This window comes from Saccopteryx leptura, chromosome 4, assembly GCF_036850995.1.
Source record: "Saccopteryx leptura isolate mSacLep1 chromosome 4, mSacLep1_pri_phased_curated, whole genome shotgun sequence".
NCBI classification, from domain to species: domain Eukaryota; kingdom Metazoa; phylum Chordata; class Mammalia; order Chiroptera; family Emballonuridae; genus Saccopteryx; species Saccopteryx leptura.
This window is the reverse complement of record NC_089506.1, coordinates 87,544,270-87,569,466: the sequence shown is the minus strand read 5'-3', so window position 1 is coordinate 87,569,466 and position 25,197 is coordinate 87,544,270. Positions and strand designations below refer to the sequence as shown.

The 25,197-nt window shown below is 34.1% G+C and overlaps 1 pseudogene; it reads right to left on the bottom strand.

Moving 5' to 3' along the window:
* Window positions 1-5,207: 5,207 nt before the first annotated feature.
* On the bottom strand, window positions 5,208-5,777 carry LOC136404192 (protein SET-like; annotated as a pseudogene).
* Window positions 5,778-25,197: the final 19,420 nt, after the last annotated feature.

Sequence of the window (25,197 nt, the reverse complement as noted above, 5' to 3'; positions counted from 1 at the left end):
GCATTGCTAATGCAAGCCAATGCAGTTGGACTCTGTTATCACCTTCATCGCTGCTGCTAGGGCCATTTCTTTCATATACCCATTATGCCAGACTGTGAGTTACCAATTTCAAAGACTTACAAAGGCCCACTGCTGGGCCATTTTGGCTTAATGATGCATTGGTTCTTTTTCAAAGGTTGAACCTTCCAGTTGAACATAATATGTAACATTTTCATACACGATATGCCCATATGCCAGCTCTTGTTTTCCCCAATATTTCAATATATATTTTTCTTCCAGGGTCTTAAACAATTTTCCAGACATTAAATAGCCATGATCTTATTTTATTTTTCTCTCCTTGGGCCGCTAGTTTGTTCATGCTAATGGGATGACCAGGTTCATGGTGTGAAGTTATGACCATTGGAAGATTTTTAAAAAATGTTTTATTGAATTTATTGGACTGATATTGGTTAATAAAATCATACAGGTTTCAGGTGTACAGCTCCGTAAGCATATCATCTGTACACTGCACTTTGTGTTCCCCACTCCAAGTGAAGTCCCCATCCATCATCATGTCTCCTCCCTCTACCCTCCGCCATCTTCCTTCACCAGCCTTTCCTCCCTGCAGTTCCCACACTGCTGTCTGTGTCTATAATTTCTTTCTCTTTTTGAATTTGCTTAATCTCTTCACCTGATTTTCTATAGTCACTGTTTTTGAAGGATAATGGTAGTATACTGCAGTTGCTATTGATTTTGTCTTGCACTGTTAGACCAAGACAAATCGTCAACCCCAGTTAAAGTTCTCTTCTTACAACTAGTCATAAGGGATTAGTATAGATAGGAGATGAAGAAAGGACAGTGGTGCAACGATGAGAGGTATCATGGACATCCAGGCTTCCTACACATGTGTCTGACTTGTGTAGTCTGTCACTAATTGTGATGCATGTCAGCTGTAGCACTTCACTTGCCTATTGGGGATGGTTTATAAAATATTCTAATAGTCCATATCTCTTCTTGCTAAATTATGACAGATGGAAGAGATAATATAACATGGGAACAAACTTATGACTGTATTTTTGTTTATTCTATGTGATGTTGCACTAGTTTTAATTATTCTCTTATAAGATGATTCTTTTTTTTTTTTACAGAGACAGAGAGAGAGTCAGAGAGAGGGATAGATAGGGACAGACAGACAGGAACAGAGAGAGATGAGAAGCATCAATCATCAGTTTTTCGTGGCAACACCTTAGTTGTTCATTGATTGCTTTCTCATATGTACCTTGACCATGGGCCTTAAGCAGATTGAGTAACCCCTTGCTCGAGCCAGCGACCTTGGGTCCAAGCTGGTGAGCTTTGCTCAAACCAGATGAACCCGCGCTCAAGGTGGCGACCTCGAGGTCTTGAACCTGGGTCCTCCGCATCCCAGTTCGACTGTGCCACTGCCTGATCAGGCAAGATTTTTATTTAGAACACATTTTCCAAATCAATTTTCACATGTCATACGAATAAAGCTATATTAATTTTTACTGAAGGTTTTGACATTGGCTACAATTAGGTTGAACTTTCAGTATTCTATAGTCATCCTGCAGCATTCATTCTAATTCTACAGAAATCAAACTGGTGAATTGCAGTAGATAAGAACTATTACTCTTACCTCTTTTAAATTATAGAGGATGATATTCATATTTCCAAAGCCACCTGGGATGCAGTGTTGTTTTTGAATTACTTTCTTGTACTGAAAAGAGTAGTTTCTGAAGACTTCTCCTAACATTTCTTACCATAATAATTCTTTTTTGTGAACTAAAGAAATATTGTTATAACAAGGTAACTTGGTCACCACTGTAAGGTCTGTGAACCAGGACTTAGCAAAGACCATTTTATTATCTCCTCTTTCCACATGTGTTTCAATATATCCCACGTCTCATAGAGAAGGAGCATTATGAACTTTTGATGCTTTACGTCTCCAGGTGTTAGTGAAAACACAGACCCTGTTTATAACATCTCTGAACATGTCAGAGAACCTTTTACTCCCAGTGAACAGTTACAAGAAATACCAAAAGTTTGTAGTTAAGAATTAGAGGATTCATTGTGTGTATACTATGATTTACATGCCCTTTCTTCTGGGACTTCACTGCCTCTTCAGGCAATGGATTTAAGTCAGATAATCAGCTTAGCTTTAGAAACTGGAAAAGCATCATGACTTTTAAATTACCAACTATTTTCCATCTTTGATTTGTTCTGTCAGTATAAAAACAAATAGTAACTTTTCAGCTGTTCAACTGTGTCTTATTAACTGAATTTATAACATTATGCATGTCACAACCGCTTGAATGCCATTGGAACCTTACTAGTCACCATTATGGCTATGATAACTTTTATTCTGGTGGCTAATCACCACTGCCTGGACTCTATTGTTTTGTTATTAGTAAACCAAGTTTTGTAACAATCTCTACTACTTTTTAGCCCTGTTATTGGGAAGAGTGACTCTCTCACACTGAACTGCTTAAGGATCTGGTCTTCCCATGGATACTATCAGTTTGTGAGTCTTGTGACTGCATATAATATACCCAATCCAGCATGTCTCTTCCTTCACCATGCATGAGGGAAATTGCATTACATCACTATACATTATGGGTCATCACTTTTTTTTTTTAGTTCTAGGAGGTATTATACAAGTTAGTTTGACAAACCTCTGAGATCCCTTCCGGAGAGTGATATCCTATAATTTGGATTGCTACTCCCAAGTTTTATTTAATATCTAAATACTCTTAATCAGTACCCTTAGCATATAGTTTCATGCTGAAACCTATAAATGACAGCTATGCCTTGTACTTCCTTTGAGTTACAGTTTTATTTGTCCCTTATGAGGACCAATATGTCTCCAGATATCTGATGCAACAAATGAACCCTATTTAATAGATGGAAGAAGCCCAAGGTTAGTGTTCTTAGTTTTGTACTGTGTCAGTTTACCTAAAAAGAGATCTCTTGTTATTATTATTATTATTTTTAATTTTTTTATGTTTTCTTATTGGAGCAATATTCCTGACCAGTATGCAGTAATGCATTTTCTAAACAGAGAAATGTGCAGAAATGACATATTATCTTTTTAGACAGGTTTTCATTACACCTTGCCTACTATTGAATTAATTTCATTTATAAAGTTTTATATATCAAAAACGTTTCATTTGACCAGACTTTCCATTAATTTACTTCTGAAAAAAGTGGCATTTAATTTTAGTTACTATATTTTACAGCATTAGAAAGCTCAGACATTTTGGTAACTTCTCAAAATGTTATTGTATGTACAATGACATTTAGTAGGCAGAAAAGAGTCTATTATCTCACAGACATTCACACAGATGGGTCTCATTTGAGAGCTCTATGCCAAAGAGCTGTTATTTAAGACAAAAATACTCCTAACCTGAGTTTCTTAACACCAAAACCAACTTCTGACTCTGAGTGACTATCTTCTCAGCCACATTTTAAGTGCCAATGGGCTATCTCAGCAATTGTCCCATGTGGAACTCAGCATTAGAGCACCATATCTGTCTGATAGAGGTAATAGGCATTATTATTTTATCAAGGTAAATAAAGGCTCATTTTAAAAAAAGTCATTTTGAGATACAAATCAAGGACACAACATACTCAGAACTGAGTTTTGAGCCATCTGGAATTTTAGAAATTGTTGGAAATGTTTTCCCATAATGTTTCCCAGCTATGGAGACTACATTAATACTTTGATTTAAAACCATTTACTTAATAGAGTAAGGTCATCTTGCAAAATCTGAATAAAAAACATGGCATTAGGTTGACAGAGTTTGACAATATGCTCTACAAACAGGGGAACTCTGATTAGATACATCTTCCCTGTGATAGAAAAATCAAATTCTTTGTATACATATTTAATTTTATTATAATAAAGCAACTTATACACTTTCAACATTTAAAATTGTGCATCTTTTTCTTTTCATTAAAAAGAATATAAGATTTTAAAATTAATAGTAACAAAATTACAATGTAGAATGTCAATTCCAATTAAGATCCTCTAGGTCGGGGTCTCAAACTTGCCGCCCGCAGGCCGCATGCGGCCCGCCGAACAATTTTGTGCGGCCCGCAGACTAATCCACGAAGTTCAAAATATTTTGGATAAAATTAAGTAAGCCTAGGGGCCTACTTGTATTTTTCATTTCTCTAGCATCCTAGCTAGATATTAGCTTAGTTAAAAGCAGTTGTGATGCGAACTACAGTTTCTGGTCGTTTTGTGACACTGAGTAAACTGCATGTACGATTGTGCTTGTTGAACTGATTTTTTTTTTTTGTTTTCAACTGCAGTGAGAAAAGTGTTGCGTAACAGTTGCCTTTTGTAGACCTAGTGTGGCCCGCTGAACGGCTGTGATCTTGCTCTGCGGCCCACATGCTGAGTTGAGTTTGAGATCCCTGCTCTAGGTTCTGCTGATTGTACCATCAAATGTCAGATCTCAAGTCATAATTAGGAGATAATTTTATTTTAAAAGCATCATTTAAAAATGCAAGAATATCTGTTAAACATCACAATTTTACATGCCAGAGGAGAAGCCATTGTCAAAATACCCACTTAACTCACCCAAACATCTCTAGCCCACCCTTTGCTGGCTTTTTATAACTCCATTTTTTAAGTTTCTTTTAAAGAGTTAAAAGTGAACAGATACATGTTAGTTAAAGCTAACTTTCTATATTCACATAGAGACACATTATAATCTCTGCCTAATATAAAGAGAAAAGAGGGGAAAAAAACCCTAGAATTTTATGCACTAATACATGAAAGCTTAGCAATCTCTAGCTTCCAGCTGAACTAAGGGAGCAGAAAGTTTTTGTTTCCCACAGAACAAGGTGGTGTTAATTCCATAATGCCTTTATTGAGACAGGAAGAGATAAAAATGAATATGGAACCTAAATAGGTAGAGATTCTTTTCCCACTGTTTTCTGCTTAAGGTATTTCTTCCCAAAGTATATTGAGAACCCTGGTATAATAGAGAGACAAGAGAACTCAAAAATAGGGTGACTAAGAACAAGAAAGATGAAAAAACCTCAAGTTGTTCCCAGGGACTGGAGATCTTTTAAAAAGAAAGGCTGAAGCCCACCAGTGTTCCATAAGTCATCTCTTTCATTTTTCTCTCCTCCCCACTGCACCCCATTATCATCTTCGTCTTCACTTTCATCCAATCCCCTTAAAAATGAATAACTTCCAATCACTCTTCTTCTCCTTCTTCCTTCTTCTTTTTCTCCTTTTTCCTTCTTCTTTCTTCTCCTTTCCCTTTATCATCTATGCCAGAAACCAAGTGGTACTGCAATGGATTTGGCCTAATATCATCTATGATCTCTCCTAACTCATCTGCACCTACAACACTGATCAGTAAATCAGGTAAAGAAGTTTCCTTGTTCTTCATGCTGTCTCTTCTTGCTAGCATTTTTCTGTGCTTGACTTCAATGGTCTGGCAAATGCTTTCCAGACTTCCATTTGATTTTAGAGAACTTTGAAGATGAATCATCACTCTCAATCAGATAAAATACTTCAGAGGGAACTTTATTTTTGAATAAGGCTTTTCATCTAAATAAAAATCTATTATGTAACTTGATATAATGTCTTCAAATTCCATCACTTCAACTCTTGTCATATAATGCAGTGCCTCTTCATCTTCATCCCCAAGCAAATGAAACACTTGTGAATGATTGACAAAAGTTATACCCACATTTGCAATAAAAAAATTAATTAAATTTATTGGATTGACATTGGTTAGTAAAATTATATAAATTTTCATGTGTACAGTTCTGATGCATCATCTGTATATAGCATTGTGTGTTCACCACCCAAAATCAAATCTTACATCATCACATATTTGACCCCCTTTACCTTTTACTAACTTCCCCCGCCACTCTCTTTCCCTATGATAACCACCTTACTGTAACTGTGGTCACTGTCTACCAGTTTTTATTTTTTTTCTTGTTTGCTCATTTGTTGCTTTCAGTTTAATATCCCACATTCAAATAAAATGATATGGTTCTTATTTTTTCTGAGTTATTATGCTTAGCAAGATATTCTCCAGGCCCATCCATGTTATCAGAAATGGTAGTATTTTACCTTTTTCTTATGGCTGAGTAGTATTCCGCTGTATATATGTGCCATAACTTTATCCAATCATTTATTGAGCAATCTACACTTCGTTGTTTCCATGTTTTGGCCATCATGAATAATGCTGCAATGATCATTGAGGTGCACATACCTTTGCAAATAAATGTTTTTAAATTTTCTGGTATATAGCCAGAAGAGGGGTTGTTGGGTAATAGAATAACTCAATTCTTAATTTTTTAAAGAACATTCATATTTTTTTAAGTGAGAGTGGGGAGACATACTGAGACAGACTCCTTCATGCCCCCAACTGGTATCCACCTGGCAGCCCCAGTCTAGAGCTGATGCTTAATTCAATCGAGCTATTTTTAGTGCCTGTGGCTGAAGCAAGGGGCCAATGGCTTCAACCAATACAGCCATTGGCTGCAGGAAGGGAAGAAGGAGAGAAAGTGAAGTGGTGGAGAAGCAGATGGTTGCTTCTCCTGTGTGCCTTCACTGGAAATCGAACCAGATGTCCATAGCCAAGCCAAGCTCTATCCACTGAGACAGCATCCAGGGCCAACTGTTTTCCATAGTGGCTGTACCAGTTCACATTTCTACCAGCAGTAAATGAGCATTCCTTTTTCTCCACTTCAAAATTTAGGGTTTTGGTGATCAATTCTGACATCATGAATAAGATGTTTGGTGGCATTTGTTACTTTCTATTTCTTTTTCTTTACTTTTTTAAATTTTATTTTCAAAATCTCCTCATTGGTTTGCTCCTTAGTCTATCTCATTTTGTAGTTGAGCAATACTCTCAATTACTTTTTGCTTTTCTTTCCCTGAGACCCTTTCCCAGGGTCTAGGCTGCCCCTTTAATCCTTGCATTTTACCAGGTTGGGGTGGGGCCTGGAGGGGAAACACAAAGTAGCACAGATGGGTGGGAGGATGCTTCCTTTCATGCACTTCAGGCAGTCCTGCCTATGCCAGTGCTTGCTCACTTGCTGGTTCTCCCAGCCTCAGACATAGGCCTGAGGAACGCAGGAGGGGTTGGGACAGTACACCAGGCTCCAGGATCCTGCTTGTCGAGAAAAGGAAGCAGTGGGCAGGTAGATGGCTGGGCTCCCTACCTGTGCTCTGCATTCCAGCTCTCTGGGACACTCACAGAATGCACTGCTTCCTCCTCTGCCTCTTCTTCATGGTGCGGAGTCCTACATTATCTTAAAGTAGGTGTTATTTTTCTTAAATTTGTGAGGATTTGTTTTCTTTTTGTTGGGATAAGAAAAATTTAGAGGTTTACCTTCTTAAGAAACTTCTAAGTGTGCAATACAGTATGTTAACTATAGACATGAAGTTATATGGCAGAGCTCTAGAACTTACTCATTTTGTGTAACTGAAACTTTACACCCTTTGAATAGCAACTCCACTTATCCCCCTCTCTCCAGCCTTCAAAAACCATTATTCTGCTCTCTTTTACTAAGTTTGACTATTTTCATAGTTTATGGCAGTGGAATGATGCAGATTTTGTGCTTTTCTAACTAGCTTATGTCATTTAGCTTAATGGCCTCCAGGTTTATCATGTTGTTGCAAATACTGGATTTTGTATTTAAAGTTGAATAATACTCTGTTGTATGGAAATACCACTTTTTCTGCATCCATTCATCCATGGATGATGTCAAAATTCAGAAAAAGCAGACTTCAATGAGAGAGTGACTAAAATAATTAGTAAAAGTTTAATGTGCACAATTCACAAACTGGGAGCAACCAAATCAAAACCAAGACTGAAGCTTCGGGGTCTGTTGTTTAAAGCAGATTATATAGTGAGGCAATGACTCTTAACAGTGATTGGTTATAATATTAGAATTTTCATAAATGATAAGGATTGGTGGGTGGTTGCCTAATATCAACTTTGGTTACCAGTATTTTGGGGTTTTTTTTCCTTATTTTATTAAGTAAGAGGCGGGAGGCAGAGATACAGACTCCCACATGTGCCTGGAGGAGATTCCAGCAAGCTCCTACCAGGAGAAGCTCTGCTCCACTGTACTGCAGCTCTATTGCTCAGCAACCAAGCTATTTTAGTACCTGAGGCCAGAGGCCATGGAGCCATCCTCTGCATACCAGCTTGGGTCTAGCTGGAACCATGGCTGTGGGAGGGGAAGAGAGATAGAGAGAATGAAAAAGGGGAGGGGTGGAGAAGCAGATGGCATCCTCCTCTGTGTGACCTGATGGGGAATCTAACCAGAACATCCACACTCCCAACCAATGCTCTACAACTGAGCAAACCAGCCAGGGCTACCGGTTTGTTATACTTATGATTTACAGGAACATAAACAAGAATGACCCAAGGAAAGTTAGTCTTGCAAAATGACCTAGTTAAAGTTTTGTTTGTATGACTAAACTGGTTTGTGTTCTCAGTGAAACTTCAAGACTGGTTTCTTTTTTTATTTTATTTTAATGATGGATATTTAAGTTGTTTTCTTACCTTGGCTATTGTGAATAATGCTGCAATGGTCATTAGAGTACAGATATCTCCTCCAGATTCTTAGTGCAGTTCTTTTGAATGCCTGCACAGAAGTGGAAATGCTAGATTATATGATAGTTCTATTTTTGAGCTTTTGAGGAAACACAATAGTGTTTCCTATAATGACTATCAATTTACATTCCCAACAACAGTATACAAGGTTAAAATTTCTCTGTATACTTTGATATTTTCTTTATAATATCCTCCTAACAGATGTAAAATAACATCAAATTATGATGTTGATTTGTTTTCCCTTATGATTAGTGATATTGAGGTGGTGTTTTATTTTCATATACCTGTTGACCAATTTTCTTCTTTGGAGAAATGTCTATCAAAGTATTTTGCTCATTATTTAATCAGATTATCTAGTTTATACTTATTCATTTTATTTTTAACATTTTGTTATTGACTTGAAGGACTTTCTAAAATGTTTTGAACATAAAACCCATATTAGAAACATGATTTGCAAGTATCTTTTTCCCATTCCAAGGTTGCCCTTTTATTCTGTTGATTGTTTCCTTTCAATGCGAAGTTTTTAAATTTAATGTAGTTCCATGTGTCTATTTTTGTTAATGCTTTCTGTTCTTTGGTGTCATATGCAAAAACCATTGCCAGAATTTATTGTGATGAGGTTCTACCCCTATGTTTTTTCTTAGAAGTTTTATACAATATTGTGCCATATAATGATGTTTTAGTCAATGACAGACCACATATAAAAAATGGTCTCATAAGAATATAATGAGCCTGAACAGCTGGTGGCACAGTGGATAGAGTGTCAGACTGGGACGCAGAAGACCCAGGCTTAAAACCCCAAGGTCAATGTCTTGAGCATGGGCTCACTGGTTTGAGCACAACTCACCAGTTTGAGCTCAAGGTCGCTAGGGCCACTCAGTCTGCTGTAGCCCCCTGGTCAAGGCACATATAAGAAAGTAATCAATGAACAACTAAGGTGCCACAACAAAGAATTGATGATTCTCATCCCTCTTTTCCTGTCTGCCTGTTCCTAGCTGTCCCTCTCTCTGTTTCTATCACACACACACAAAAAGAATATTATGAAGCTGAAAAATTTGTATCATCTAGTGGCCTTATACTCATCATAATATCATAGCCTAGCACAATACTCACCTGTGTGTGGTGATGCTGGTATAAACAAAATTACTGTGCTGCTAATTATATAAAGATGTAATGAAAGAAAATATTTTGTATAGCTGTACAGTATATTATGTTTTAAGGTAAGTTTTATTACAAAAAAATCAGAAAGTTAAAAAAAAATTTAAGTAAAAGTTACTGTGGTAGACTGCAAGTGGCAAAAAGCCTTTGTAAATTCAAGGCTTAGCAAAAGGTTAAATTCCCCACCTCCATATTGGCTATGAAGCTGAGTATTTGCACTCATCCCACAGCCTCACTTCACTTGCTTGCTTAAGTTGCTGGAAGCAATTTACATGCCCTTTCTCTCACCCTTTGTTTGTTCAGATGTTGGTTGATTTCACTTATGCATGGTGGGGAGATTCTTGTTTATGCCTGAAGAGAGTTCCTGTGTTTGCCTCATATGTATGACTTTGTATCAAAGACTTCCTTATTTGCATAAAGCAAACTGGGGATTATTGCTCTCTCAGATGTTGCCATCATCATTGAAGAGGCCTCTCGATCTCATCCTCTTTTCTTGGTGAGTTTATTTTCTTAATTCTACACTGTTCTCCCTCAGGACTCAGAATTACTAGCCACACTGGTCCACGGCAGTTACAGTAAGCTAATTAATTATTGAACAAAAAAATTTTTTTCTATAAATTTAGTGTAGCCAAAGTATGCATACATAATAGTGTATAGTAATGTTCTAGGCCTTGACATTGACTTACTACTCACTCAGTGATCCACCCAGAGCAATTTCTAATACTGAAAACTTATCTGTTCAAGGTAAGTGCCCTATAGTAGTACACTTTTTTAAAATATTGTTTTACCATGTTTTTTTACTGTATTTCTAAGTTTAGATATGTTTAGATGTACAAATGCTTATCATTCAATTACAGTTTCTTCTAATATTCAGAACAGTAACATACTGTATAGGTTTTTGGTTAGGAACAATAGGATATATCACATAGCCAAGTGTGTAGTAGGCTACACTGCCTAGTTTGGTGTATGTGCATGATATGATTTTCTCATGACAAAATCACCTAACAACAATTTTTTTTTCCCAGAATGAATCCCCTTCCTTAAATTACTCATGACTGCATTGAAAGTTTTATGTGTAAATTTTAATTGATTTTGAATTGTTTTTGTATTGAAATACCATGTATATTCAGTTTTTCCAACACTGTTTGTTAAAGTGACTATCTATTGTGGAAACCTGGCACCCTTATCAAATAACAGTTCATGGCCCACTTGGTGGCACGGGAGAAACCCAGCAAGGTGGCCCATGTGTCTACAGAGGTGGCGCCAGGTGAGGTGGCCCACATGGAGGCCCATGGAGTGGCCTGCGCTGTGGCCCATGAACTCACACTCCTGGTGGTGCTGGTGCCTAAGTGCCCAAGAAGGAGGCTGCAGTGGTGGGCCAACAAATGGACCATACCTCAGGAATAGAGAGGCCACACCCACAGGACAAAAGTATATAAAAGCAAGCCTAGGAGTGCACCTAATATTTACAATGGTATCTATGCCCAGCAGAGGCAGCCACAAATTCTGGATTGCCTGTAGTTCCAAGAAGGTTGATAAGGGCCAATCATAAGCAGTGACCCCCTCTAGTCTTTGACAGGTTCCATCAAGGGAGGCCCAGAGTAGGCACATCCAGTGGCCAGAAAACAAGAGCATCAGCTCAGGACCTAACAACCCTAGTTAGAGTAGTATCTTAAAAAAGGGCTCCTCACACCTGACCTAGCTAAGGCATAGAAAACGCCAAAACAAATAGAAAAAAGAGGAATAATAGCAGACAAGTACCCCACTGCAGTTTAAAAACAATACAACTGAAAACTGGAGGCAGAAAACACCAACCCTATACTCAGCTAGCTACACAAACAGCACACCCAAAGGAGCAGTTTATATACAAACAAAATGGGAAGACAGAGAAATGCAATCCAACTAAATCAACAAGAAAAATCCTTAGAAAAAAAAACTGAATGAGATAGAAATAACCAAGATACCAAATGTAGAGCTTAAAATAATGATTGATAGGATATTCAAGGATCTAGAGCAACAATGGATGGACATAATGAGCACCTAAATAAAGAGATATAAAACTAAATAAGGACATTGAAATCATAAGAAAGAATTAGAGAGAAATGACAAATACAATATCAGAAATGTAGACTACACTAGAAGTAATTAATAGCAGGTTGGATGAAGCAGAAGACTGAATCAGCGATTTAGAAGACAAGATAAATGAAAGCATAAAAGCAGAACAGCAAAAAGAAAGGAGAACCAAAAAGTCTGAGGAAACTCTAAAAGAGTTCTGTGACAACATGGAGAGAAACGACATCTGCATCATATGTGTTCCTGAAGGAGAAGAGAAAGAACAAAGGATAGAGTACCTGATTGAAGAAATCATAGCTGAAAATTTTCCTAAATTGATGAAGGAAAAAGTCACACAAGTTCAAAAAGAACAGAGAATCCCATTCAAGAGGATCCCAAAGAGACCTACACTAAGATACATTAAAATACCAAAGTTAAAAGATAAAGAAAGAATACTAAAAGCTGCAAGAGGCAGGCAGTAAATCACCTACAAAGGAGCCACCATAAGGATGACATTAGACATTAGGCTTTTCAACAGAAACACTTGAGGCCAGAAGATAATGATAAGGAATATTCAAAGAAATACAAAACAAGAGCCTACAACCAAGATTTCTTTATTTAGCAAGGCTATTATTTAAAACTGAAGGAGAAATAAAAAGATTCCAGACAAAAACAAACAAACCCCCCCCAAAAAAACTCAAGTAATTTATTACAACCAAACCAATTCTTCAAGAAATGTTAAGGGGTTTGTTGTAAACAGAACAAAGGAGAAAAACATTGAGATAAAGAAAACTGTAGATTTAAAGAATAAAATAGCAGTAAACAACTACATATCAATAATAACCTTAAAGGTAAATGGATTCAATGCTCCAATAAAAAGACATGGGGTAGCTGAGTGGATAAGAAAACAACATGTACATATGCTGTCTACAAGAGACCCACCTCAAAACAAAAGATACACATAGACTGAAAGTGAAAGGATGGAAAAAAATATTTCATGCAAATGGAAATGAAAAAAAAAGCAGGGGTAGCAATACTTATATCTGACAAAATAGACTTTAAAACAAAGGCTATAGTAAGGGATAAAGAAGATCACTACATAATGATAACAGGAGCAATTCAAAAGGAGGATATAACCATTATAAATATCTATGCTCCTAATATAGGAGCACCTAAATATATAAAGCATTCAGAACCTTTCATCCTAAAGCAGAAGAATATACATTCTTTTCAAGTGCTCATGGTACATTCTCCAGGACAGACCACATATTAGGACAAAAAACAAGTCTCAATAAATCTAAGAAGATTTAAATCATATCAAGCATCTTCTCTGATCTCAATGGCATGAAACTAGAAATCAACCACAACAGAAAAACTGTAAAACACTCAAACACTTGGAGGCTAAATAGCAGGTTATTAAATAATGAATAGGTTAACAATGAGATCAAGGAATTAATCAAAAATTTCCTTGAAACAAATGAAAATGAACATACAACAAATCAAAATTAATGGGAAACAGCAAAAGCAGTCCTGAGAGGGAAGTTCATAGCATTACAGGCATACCTTAAAAAATAAAAAAAAGCTCAAATAAACAACTTAACTCTGCATCTAAAAGAACTAAAAAAAGAACAGCAAATAATGCCAGAGGAGGTAGAAGGAAGGAAATAATAAAGATCAGAGAGGAAATAAATAACATAGGGACAAAAAAACAATACAGAAGATCAATGAAACCAAGAGCTGGTTCTTTGAAAAAGTAAACAAGATTGATAAACATTTAACCAGAATTAACAAGAAAAACAGAAAGAGGACTCAAATAAATAAAATTAGAAATGACTGTGGAGATGTAACAGCTGATACAGAAGAAATACAAAGGATTGTAAGAAAATACTATAAAGAAATGTATGTCAACAAATTAGACAACCTAGGTGAAATGGACAAATTTCTTGAAACATATAATATTTCAAAAGTCAATCTGGAAAAATCAGAAAACCTAAACAGATCAATCATAACAAATGAGATAGAAACCGTTATTTAAAAACTTCCAACAAACAAAAACTCTGGGCCAGATGGCTTCAGAGGAGAATTCTGTCAAATATTCAAAGAACTAATTCCTATCTTTCTCAAGCTATTTCAAAAAATTCAAGAAGAGGGAAAATTTCCAAGCTCCTCTGATGAGGTGAGCATAATCCTCATTCTAAAATCAGGTGAAGACACTACAAAGAAAGAAAATTATAGGCAAATATCCCTGAAGAATTTAGATGCTAAAATTCTCAACCAAAAATTAGCAAACCAGATCCAGCAATACATGAAAAAAAATCATACATCATGAACAAGTAGGATTTATTCTGGGGAAGCAAGGCTGGTATAATATTTGCAAATCAATCAAAGTGATTTATCCATCACATTAAAAAAAAAGGAAGAAGAAAATCACATGATAATATCTATAGATACAGAAAAAAGCATTTGATAAAATCCAGCATTATTTATGATTAAAACTCTCACCAAAATGGAAATACAGGGAACATACCTCAACATAATAATGGCCATCTATGACAAATCCCAGTCAACATCATACTCAATAGTCAAAAATTAAAAGCAATCCCCTTAAGATCAGGAACAAGGCAGGGTTGCCCCCTTTCACCACTCTTATTCAACATAGTTCTGGAAGTCGTGGCACAGCAATCAAACAAACAAACAAAAAAGAAATAGAATGCATTCAAACTGGAAAAGAAGTAAAACTATCATTATTTGTTGATGATCTGATACTATACATAGAAAACCCTAAAGTTTCTGTCAAAAAAATACTGGACCTGATAAATGAATTCAGCAAGGTGGCAGGATATAAAAATAATATTCAGAAATCAGAGGCATTTTAATACACCAACAATAAACTGTCTGAAAGAGAAATTAAGAAAACAATCCCCTTCACTATTGCAACAAAGAAACTAAAGTACCTAGGAGTAAATTAACCAAGGAGGTTAAAGACTTATACTCAAAAAATTATAAAACATTGATAAAAGAAATTCAGGAAGATACAAACAAGTGAAAACATACACTGTGTTCATGGATAGGAAGAATACACATCATTAAAATATATTACCCAAAGCAATATATAAATTCAAAGCAATTCTTATTAAAATACCAATGACATTCTTCAAAGATATAGAACACATATTCCAAAAATTTATATGGAACCAAAAAAGAACATGAATAGCTTCAGCATCTTGAAAAAGAAGAATAAAGTGGGTGGTATCACACTTCCTGATATCAAGTTATACTATAAGGCCATTGTACTCAAAACAGCTTGGTACTGGCATAAGAACAGGCATACAGATCAATGGAACTAAACAGAGAACCCAGAAATAAACCCACACCTTTATGGGCAGTTGATTTTGACAAAGGAGGTAAAAGCATATGATGGAATAAAGACAGTCTCTTTAAAAAATGGTGTTGAGAAAATTGGACAGCTACCTGCAAAAAAGTAAAACTAGACCACCAACTTACACCATTCACAAAAATAAACGCAAAATGATTAAAAGACTTAAATGTAAGTTGTGAAATCATAAGCATCTTAGAAGAAAACAGGCAGTAAGCTCTCCAACATCTGTCGCAGCAATATATTTGCTGATTTATCTCTACGGGCAAGGGAAATAAAAGACAGGATGAACAAATTGGACTATATCAAGTTAAAAAGCTTTTGCACAGCTAAAGACAATATGAACAGAATAAAAAGACCACACAATAGGAGAACATATTCAACAATACATCTGATAAGGAGTTAATAACCAAAATTTATAAAGAACTTGTAAAACTCAACACCAGGAAGATAAAAAATCCAATCAAAAAATGGGCAAAAAAATTAAAAGACACTTTTCCAAAGAGGACATACAGATGGCCAATAGGCAGATAAAAAAAAAATGTTCAACATCACTAATCATTAGAGAAATGCAAATTAAAACCACAATGATATATCACCTCATGCCAGTCAGAATGGCTTTCGTTAACAAAACAACACAGAGTAAGTGCTGGCGAGGATGTGGAGAAAAGGGAACTAACTCTCCTGCACTGCTGGTGGGAATGCAGACTGGTGCAGCCACTGTGGAAAACAGTATAGAGATTCTTCAAAAAATTAAAAATGGAACTGCCTTTTTACCCAGCCATTTCACTTTTAGGATATATATAGTTTAGGAAATATATGTTATATATATTTAGGAATATATTCTAAGAAAACCAAATCACTGATTGAAAAGAAGAAGTGCACCCCCATGTTTATGGTAGCGTTGTTTACAATGGCCAAGATCTGGAAACAGCCCAAGTGTCCGTCAGTGGACAAGTGGATTAAAAAGCAGTGGTACATATATACTATGGAATACTATGGGGCTATGAAAAAGAAGGAAATCTTACCTCTTTTGTTAAGATGGATGGACCTGGAAACTGTTATGTTAAGTGAAATAAACCAGGTAGAGAAAGAAAAATATCGTATGACCTCACTCATTTAAGAAATCCAATGAACAATGTGAACTGAGGCAGAGGCAGGATCAAAGGGACCATAGGGGAAGCAGTCAGAAGGAAAGGAGATGATAGGATGGGATCAGAGAAAGAAAAGGGATTGGTGAAATTATATATACATAACACAGTGTTATAGAGAGCAGAATAGCAAATTCTGGAGTGAAGGGAGAAGGCATTGGGGGGAGGAGGCAAAGGGGATGTTGAGGGGAACATGGGGGTGGAATATATTTAGTAAGATACTTGAATCTATCTATGTACACACAATAAATTAAAATCAATAAAAATAAATAAAAATTAAAGCATTCTACCAGTTCCAAAATTTTTTTTAAATAAAAAAGAACAGTTTATAGTGTGTGCTTGTTTGTTTCTGAGCCAATCCATGAATTTAGAATAGTTGCACAATTATTTTTTTCTTCTTTAATTTCTTTCAACAACACCTTATAATTTTCATAGTACAAATCTTTTATCTCTTTAGTTATATTTATACTGAACTATTTTTTGATAAAATTTTTAATGGAGTATATTTAAAATTTTGTTTTTAGATAGTTTGTTTTAGTATATAGAAATATAATTGATGTTACATTTGTATTGTTAATATTGTATCCTGTGACTTTACTGAAGTCATTTATTAGTTCTAACTTCTTTTTTTTCTTTTGGTGGAATTTTTAGGGTGTTTTATATGTAAGATTATATCTTCTGCATACTAAGATAGTTTTACTTCTTTCTTTCTAAATTAGATATATTTTATTATTTTTTCTTGCCTAATTGCTCTAGCTAGGAATCTCAGTATTATATTGAATAGAATTAATGAGAAATGGCATCCTTCCATTGTTCCTGAATTTAGCATTTCATTACTAAGTATGATGTTAGCTATGGGCTTTCATATATGGTCTTAATATTTTGTTTTTCTTTGCTTCTGTTTCTAATTTGTTGAGACATTTAATCATGAAAATATGTTGACTTTTATCAAATGCTTTTTTTATTTATTAAAATGATAATGTGATTTTCTTCTTTTATTTGTTAATGTAATGTATCACATTTATTAATTTGCAAAAGTTGAATCACCCTTACATTTCTAGTATAAACCCTATTTTGAATGGTGTATAAAGTATTGATGAGTTTGATTTGGAAATATTTTGCTGAAGATTTTTGCATCCATGCTTTCCAGGAATATTGGTCTGATGCTTTTTTTTTCTTGTAGTGTGTTGATTTGGCTTTGGTAGCAAGATATATCTAGTTTCATAAAATGAGTTTGATGGTGTTTCTTTATCTTCATATTTTTTGACATAGTTTCAAAAGGTTTGGCATTAATCTTTCTTTTAAGTGTTTGGTAGAATTTAGTAGTGAGGCTTTACTGTTGTGGGAGGTTTTTGATTACTGGTTCAATCTCCTTACTGATTATTGATCTGTACAAGTTTTCTATTTCTTCAGAATTCATCTTTAGTATGTTGTGTCTTTCTTGGAATTTATACACTATTTTCTAAGCTATCTTATTTGTTGGTGTGCAGTTATTTATAGTAATCTCCTTTGATCCTTTATTTCTTTGGCATTAGTTGTAATGTCTCATCTTTTATGTCTGATTTTATTTACTTGAGTCTTCACTCTTTTTCTTCAGTTAGATTAGCAAAAGTTTATAAATTTTGTTTGTTTCAAAACACTTAACTTTTTTCTATTGTTTTTCTATTCTTTATTTTGTTTATATCTGCTCCAATTTTTATTATTTCTTTCCTTTTGTTCACTTAGAGCTTAGTTTGTTCTTTTTATAGTAAATTTAGATATTAAAGTTAGGTTGTTCATTTAGTATTTTTCTTTTCTAATGTGGGCATTAATTGTTTTAAACTTTGTTTTTTGTACTAGTTTTACTTTATTCCATGTTTTATTATGTAGTGTTTTGTTTTCATTTGTATCAAGATATTTCCTAATTTTCCTGTGATTTCCTTTTTGCTCATTGATTGTTTAACAGTGTGTGATTTAATTTTCTTGTTCATAAAATTTTAAGTTTTCCTTCTGCTATTGATTTCTAGTTCATTCTATAGCAATTGGAAAAGATTTTTGCTATGGTTTCAATCTTCTCAAATTTGTTAATTTTTTTTAAACCTAATGTGACCTGTGCTGAAGAATATTTTCTGTGTTCTTCAAAAGAATGTATATTTCTGGCCATTGGGTGGACTGTTTAGGATATGTTTAGTTAAGTCCATTTGTTTTCTAATATTAAGACCAGTACTTTATGATTTTCTGTGTGTTTTATCCATTATTGAAAGTATTATATCAGTATCTTTGTAATATTGAGTTGCTGTTTCTCTATTCAGGTCTGACGATATCCATTTCATATATTTAAATGCTCTGAGGTTTGGGTGAATTGACTTTTATTATTGTATTATTATATTACCTTTGTCTCTTGAAGCAGATTTTGACTTAAAGAAACTTTTTTTTCTGATATAATCATAGCCAAAGCTACTCAAATTATTTATAGTATTGATAGAATTACTTTAAGTGTTGAATTTAACATAGTTCTACCTTTGACTTTGGGAAAATATCAGATTGAGAATTAAACCATCACAAGCAGGAAGAGATATTAAGTAGATGAGACAATGAGATAAATGAAAGATTAAAGAAATATCAACTTGACTATGGGTAGGCAAAATAATGATGATGGATGAGATCACAGGTAACAGGCAAGATTAAATATTTATTACTTTATAGAATAAAGAATAAAACAGCTCAATGAGGAAATGCATTAAAATTCTATTATCATTTTGATTAAAAAGAATATTTATTCATTGTTTCTTTGATGATTTACCCTGGCATTTAATTTATCATGTGATTAAAAAAATAATGGCAGTTTGGAAAGTGACAGCTACTTTGTTGGCCATGTTGTCAGAATCCAAAAAGCTCTGTTGTGAAAGTATTCCCTTGGAGAAGTCTATTTTCATATAGTTTATTTATGTTTGTGCATGCCTTTAGTAACAAATGCTCCGTATACATACATGCACTGAATAAATCCATTATTATATAAAATAAAAACTATTTTTACTCACAGGTAAATGTGACTGCTTATTGTTATTGACTTTAAGTCGACACTGCAAACTTTAATATTTTTGTAAATATTTTGTAAATGACCCTTTTGAAAATTTTGTAAATTTACCTGTACTATACTACTTTTTGCTGGAGGGGAAGGCTAAGGTTCATCATCTTTGTTTTTTTAGAGTCAACATATTGCTAAACCAATTAGTGCTAAACTAAAAAAAATTGAGTTAAATTTTAGATGTGACAAAATTGCTGCTTTTTGTAATTTTCTTTCTTTCTTTTGTATTTTTTAAGTGAGAAATAGGCAGGCAGAGATACAGACTTTTGCATATGTCCAACTGGGATTCACCCAGCATGCCCACTAAGGGACTATGTTTTGCCCATCTGGGGCTGTTGCTCCATTGCAACTAAAGACATTTTAGAGGCTGAGGAGAGGCATAGTGCCATCCTCAGTGCCTGGGCCAACTTGCTCTAATGGAACCATGGCTGCAGGAGAGGAAGAGAAAGATAGAGATAAGAGTGAAGGGGGAAGTGTGGAGAAGCAGATGGTCGCTTCTGTGTGTCTTGACTGGGAATAGAACTTAGGACATCCACACACTAGGTTGACACTCTACCACTGAGCCAATCAGCCAGGGAGCTTTTGTAATCTTCTGAAACCTTGTAATAATGCATGATTGTTTTAAATGAATTTCACACAGGAAACAAAATATTCCTTTCAAAGCTGTAACATCACTTGTCAGTCTGTGGTAGTGTTAAAGTGAATAAAACACAGCATTCCCTTAAGTAGCCTCTCAAATATGTATACTTTTAAAATTTGCTTTTTCTATTCTTTTCTCAAATACTGACTCAGTACAACATATTTTTGTTGACTGACTTGATATTTATATTCTTAAACAATTTAGGAGATAAAGAGATGGACTATACACATTTTAAGATACTTACATATTTCCAAGAATGAAAGAGAAAATCAAATAATGAAAATAGCTGAGAAACTAAAACTTTCCAACTATATTCAGATCCTCATATAAACTTATATGTTTAGGAAAGAAAGATAATTTTTATGTTAAAATATCAAGTGTTGAAATAAAACAGCAATACTATTATAATATTTAAAATATACTGGATGCTTATTTTGTTGGTTTATTTATTCATAGACATTCTTACTTGCTAATTTGGCTTCCTATTTACTGGAATTTTAAAATTGAACTTCATAGTTTTTATAGAGGTTTTGCAAATTGCCAGTAGTCAACTCCTGTCTAGCAATCTTGTCTTATCACAGCCTATCAACTGAAAGCACAGATATCTAATACATTACCTTCTCTACAACTAAACAGCATAGGCAGTACATGCTACAGAGCAGATTGTTAGCAGAATGAAAAAAGAATTTAGAGAACTGGAATGGGATAATTTTATATCTATCCTATATTACAGAATACAAAGTTAGGGTAATGAGATAGTTTACATTGCCTTATATATTTTAAGTTTTCAAGTTAATGGTAAAGTCACTGTGATTTAGTTTTAGCTATTTAAGATTGTTTGTTAATTTTTATATTAAATAAAAGTATGGACTATAAAACAATGTATATTCTTAAAATCTTTTTAAGATAATTCTATAGATGTAGCAATTTTTTATTGAATAATTGTTATATAATTTTGTAACTACTTTTCTACTTACTAGAATTCAAATTGATTCCATATTATATTAAAAACATTTTATTATTGGATTCTGGGAAGATAGCAAAGTAAGAAGCACTGGGAATCTGACTCCTCATGCCATCAACAATTACATGGCAGGTTTTGTCTGATATAAATATTTTTGGAACACTGGAATCTAGTGATAGCTTGCATCTCCCAGGGGAAAGCTTAGACAGTAAATTGTAAATTTTGGTCAATTTCAGCTTTTAGCTTAGCAGGGGCCACCTATAATGCATCCTCTAGCCCTGTGACAAGCAGCCATGCATGTTCTTCTGGAGCAGCTTGCTCACAGGTTGTAGGAGCCAGGGTGGGCAATAAGGACCCTGCTCTCTAAAACTGGTGATCAGTGTCTGGTTGCTGATTGATGCTTCTGATCTCAGAGGTGCAGACAAAGAGGGCAGAGCAATTATTGCGGCATTCTTCCTTATTGTTGCAAGTCACTGTCTCTCCAGTTGAAGTAACACTCATCAGACTTCAAAAGTCTTCACCTTTTTCCCTTTCACTTTCCTCTTCTTCCCTTTTTGGGAGCCAGACATTAAAGATTAGGATATTAAAAGACAATTACATATAAGGGAGATGTTAGAAAGTCAACATACATGCTTAGGGAAGGTGGAGGCTCTGAAAATACCTGAAAACAGCATAAGTCTTTACCATAGGCTGATCCTCAGCACAGTACAGCCTACATCAATAAAAATAATACAGAACAAACACCACCACCACCAAACACTGAGGAAGGGAGATAATTAGATTTCCAGAGACATCATATTATTAGATTTAAATGTCTATTTTTTATAAAAAAACAAACATAAGACATACAATAAAACAAGAAATATGCACCATTCAAAGGAAAACAAAACAAAAGAAATTGTATATAAAAAAATTTGATAGAACTACTAGATAAACTTTAAAAGAACTGTTTTTGAAGATGCTTAAAGAATTAACAAAAGACATGAAGAATGTAAAGAAAACAATGTATGAACAAAATAGAAATATCAGTAGAGAGAAAACCTAAAAAGAAATAAAAAAGAAATTATGAAACTTAAATATATAATGATTAAAATGAAAAAAATTATGAGAAAGACTCACAGGCTAATATGAACAGGCAAAAATAAAGTCAGGGAGAAAACATAAATATGGGGAAATTGAAGTTATTTATTCTGAGGAATAGAAAAAAAATGACTGAAGACAAGTGAACAGAGGGACACCATCTGTTCCTATGGGACACCATCCCATAGATCGATATATATATCGATAGAAGTCTTGGAGCAGAAGAGAGAGAGATAAAAAAAGAGGGCCAGAGAGAGTTTGAAGAAATAATGGCAAATATTTTACCAACCTTGATAAAAAATATGTAAAATAAACAATTAAGGAGCTCAGTAAACTTCAGTAGAATGAACTCCAAGAGACTGAATGCATTCTAATCAACATATTGAAAGAAAAACAAAAAGGTTATCTTAAAAGCATCAAGAAAGAAATTACTCAATACGCAAGGGATCTTCAATAGAACTAACAAAAGAGTTATTATCAGGAATTTTAGAAGACAGACCGTTATGGGCTGATATATCAATAATTAAAGTGTTGAAAGGTGTTAAAAGAAAGCAATCTGTCAACCAAGAATTCTATATCCAGAAAAGATATTTTTCAAAAGTAAGGGAGAAATTAAGACATTTTCAGATAAAAGCAGAGGGTTTTTTTTTTTACCACTAGACTTGCATTGCAGAAATGCTAAAGGGATTCCTTCAGGTTTAAATGAAAGGACACAAAATAGTAACTTAAATGAAGAGAAGATAAACATCACTAATTATTAGAGAAATTAAAATGAAAACCATAATGAGATACCACTTCACATACATTAAGAGAACTGCTATAAAAATAATAAGTATTGGCAATGATGTGGAGAAATTGTAACCCTAGGGCACTGTTGGTGAGAATGTAAAATGATACAACTTCTGTAGAAAACAGTATGATGGTTTCTCAAAAAAATTAAAAGTAAAATTAGCAAATTATTCAGTTATTCAACTTCTGAGGCTATATCCTCAAAAATAAAAGCAAGGTCTTAAAGAGATAGCTGCACTCTCATGTTCATATCAAGATTATTAATTGTAGCTAAAATGTGGAAGAAACTCAAATGTCTATTGATATATGAATAAATAGGAAAGTGAAATGCTGTATATGCAAACAGTGGAACATTTTTCAGCCTTTAAAAAGAGAAGATTCTGATGTAGGCTACAACATAGAGCAGTGTTTCCCAACCTTTTTTGTACCATACCCCACCTTAACCTTTCTAAAATTTTTATATCCCCCCCCTATGTAACATACATAATTTTTAACATTAAAAAATTGATTTTTTCACTTAATAAACATAAATGATAGGTTCTAGGAAGAAATCACTATGAAATTGTTAACAAAACACAGTAAGTAAAATTTCAAAACATAAAATGAAAAACAGAAATTTAAATTCCAAATAATTTTAATACACATTTTTCTATATTAATTTATTATTTTAATTTAGTGTGATCCTTGCACTTGATGCTTGCTGCACAGAGATTTTATATTAGGTTCCAATTTGGTTAGCTTTAGTCTCAAGTCTCCACGTTGTGTTATATCCAGCCGATTTCTTTTTTTTACCAGTAAATCATTTACAGCACTAAATCCACATTCAGCTAAAAATGAAGATCGAAACGGTAGCAATAGTTTTCTTGCACATTTGGTTGAATTTGGGTATTTGATTTCTGTTTCCTCACAAAGCCATGCCATCGCTCCTTTGATATTAAATAAAGCTTTAACTGACTCATCATTTTGCAATTCTGCGAGTTCTTCTTGATACTGCATATTTGATATATCAGACAAATCCACTAACATTGGCTGCATCATCCATGTTGGGAAATCAATTTGTTTTAAATCAGAAAATCTTTCTTTTAAATCAGCTGATAGAATATTCAAATGATTGACAATAACAAGTAAAGCGGTATCAGTTACTTCACATTTTTGGAGCCATGAAACTGTTTAAATTTTTTGTTGTTAATATGTTTCTGACATAACTCAATATTGGTAATGAAACCAAATATCTTTGTTTTTGCATCGACAAGAGTTTTATTTGTTCCTTGAAGTTGCTTATTTAATATATTTAGTTTTTCAAAGATATCGGCTAAACAACTCACAAATGCTTTACCATCTATTGTTAACAGATACTTCATTTCAGGTTTGTCGCTTAAAAAATCACTAAGAGTATCAAACAGTTCCATAAATCTTTTCAAACAGTTTCCTTTAGATAGCCATCTGACTTCAGTATGAAGTAAAAGTCTCATATGGTCTTCATTTTGTTCTTCACAAAATAGCTTGAAAAGACGCTCACATTTGGCACTAGCTTTAATAGCATTAACACACTTTATTACTGTATGTAATACTTCATTCAGAACAGGCGAGATGTTTTTAGCTACCAAGTTTTCCCTATGAATAACACAATGCACAAGAATCATTTCTGGATTCACATCTTTCATCAATTTTAAGCAGCCATTTTTCTTGCCCATCATATTGGGAGCACCATCTGCAGCACAAGATGTTATATTTTTCATTGGTATATCATTGACATCTAAGTAGTTTTTTAGCTTATTATATATATCTTTAGAGGTAGTGGTGCTTTCTAATCTTTTACAGAACAACATTTCTTCAGCAAAATGTCCTTTATCAATATATCTTATGTAAGTTATCAATACTGCTTCACTGTCTCTCAAAGTTGATTCATCCATTTGCAAGGAGAATTTTCTTGTTTTCAGCTTTTCAATAAGTTGTTTTTCAATATCCTCACTCATTTCGTCTATTTTTCTGCTAACAGTATTGTCACTGAATGGCATAGCTTTTACATCTTTGTCATCTTTTTCAAGAACTGTTTTAAGAAATGCTGATATTGATGGTTTTATTAAATTCTCTCCTATAGTGTGATTTTCTCCAATTTTAGCGATGAATAAAGAAATTTGATAACTAGCCTCAAGAACACGATTATTAGTTGAAGTATGAGCAGTAAATAGAGACTTTAATGTTGTTCTTTTTTCAAATATTTTCTTTAAAGTTTTTAAGTAACTCAAATCTGAATTAATATGAGCACTATGTTTTGTCTTCAAATGCGCCTCAAGACTACCTCGTTTCATTGATTTGTTGG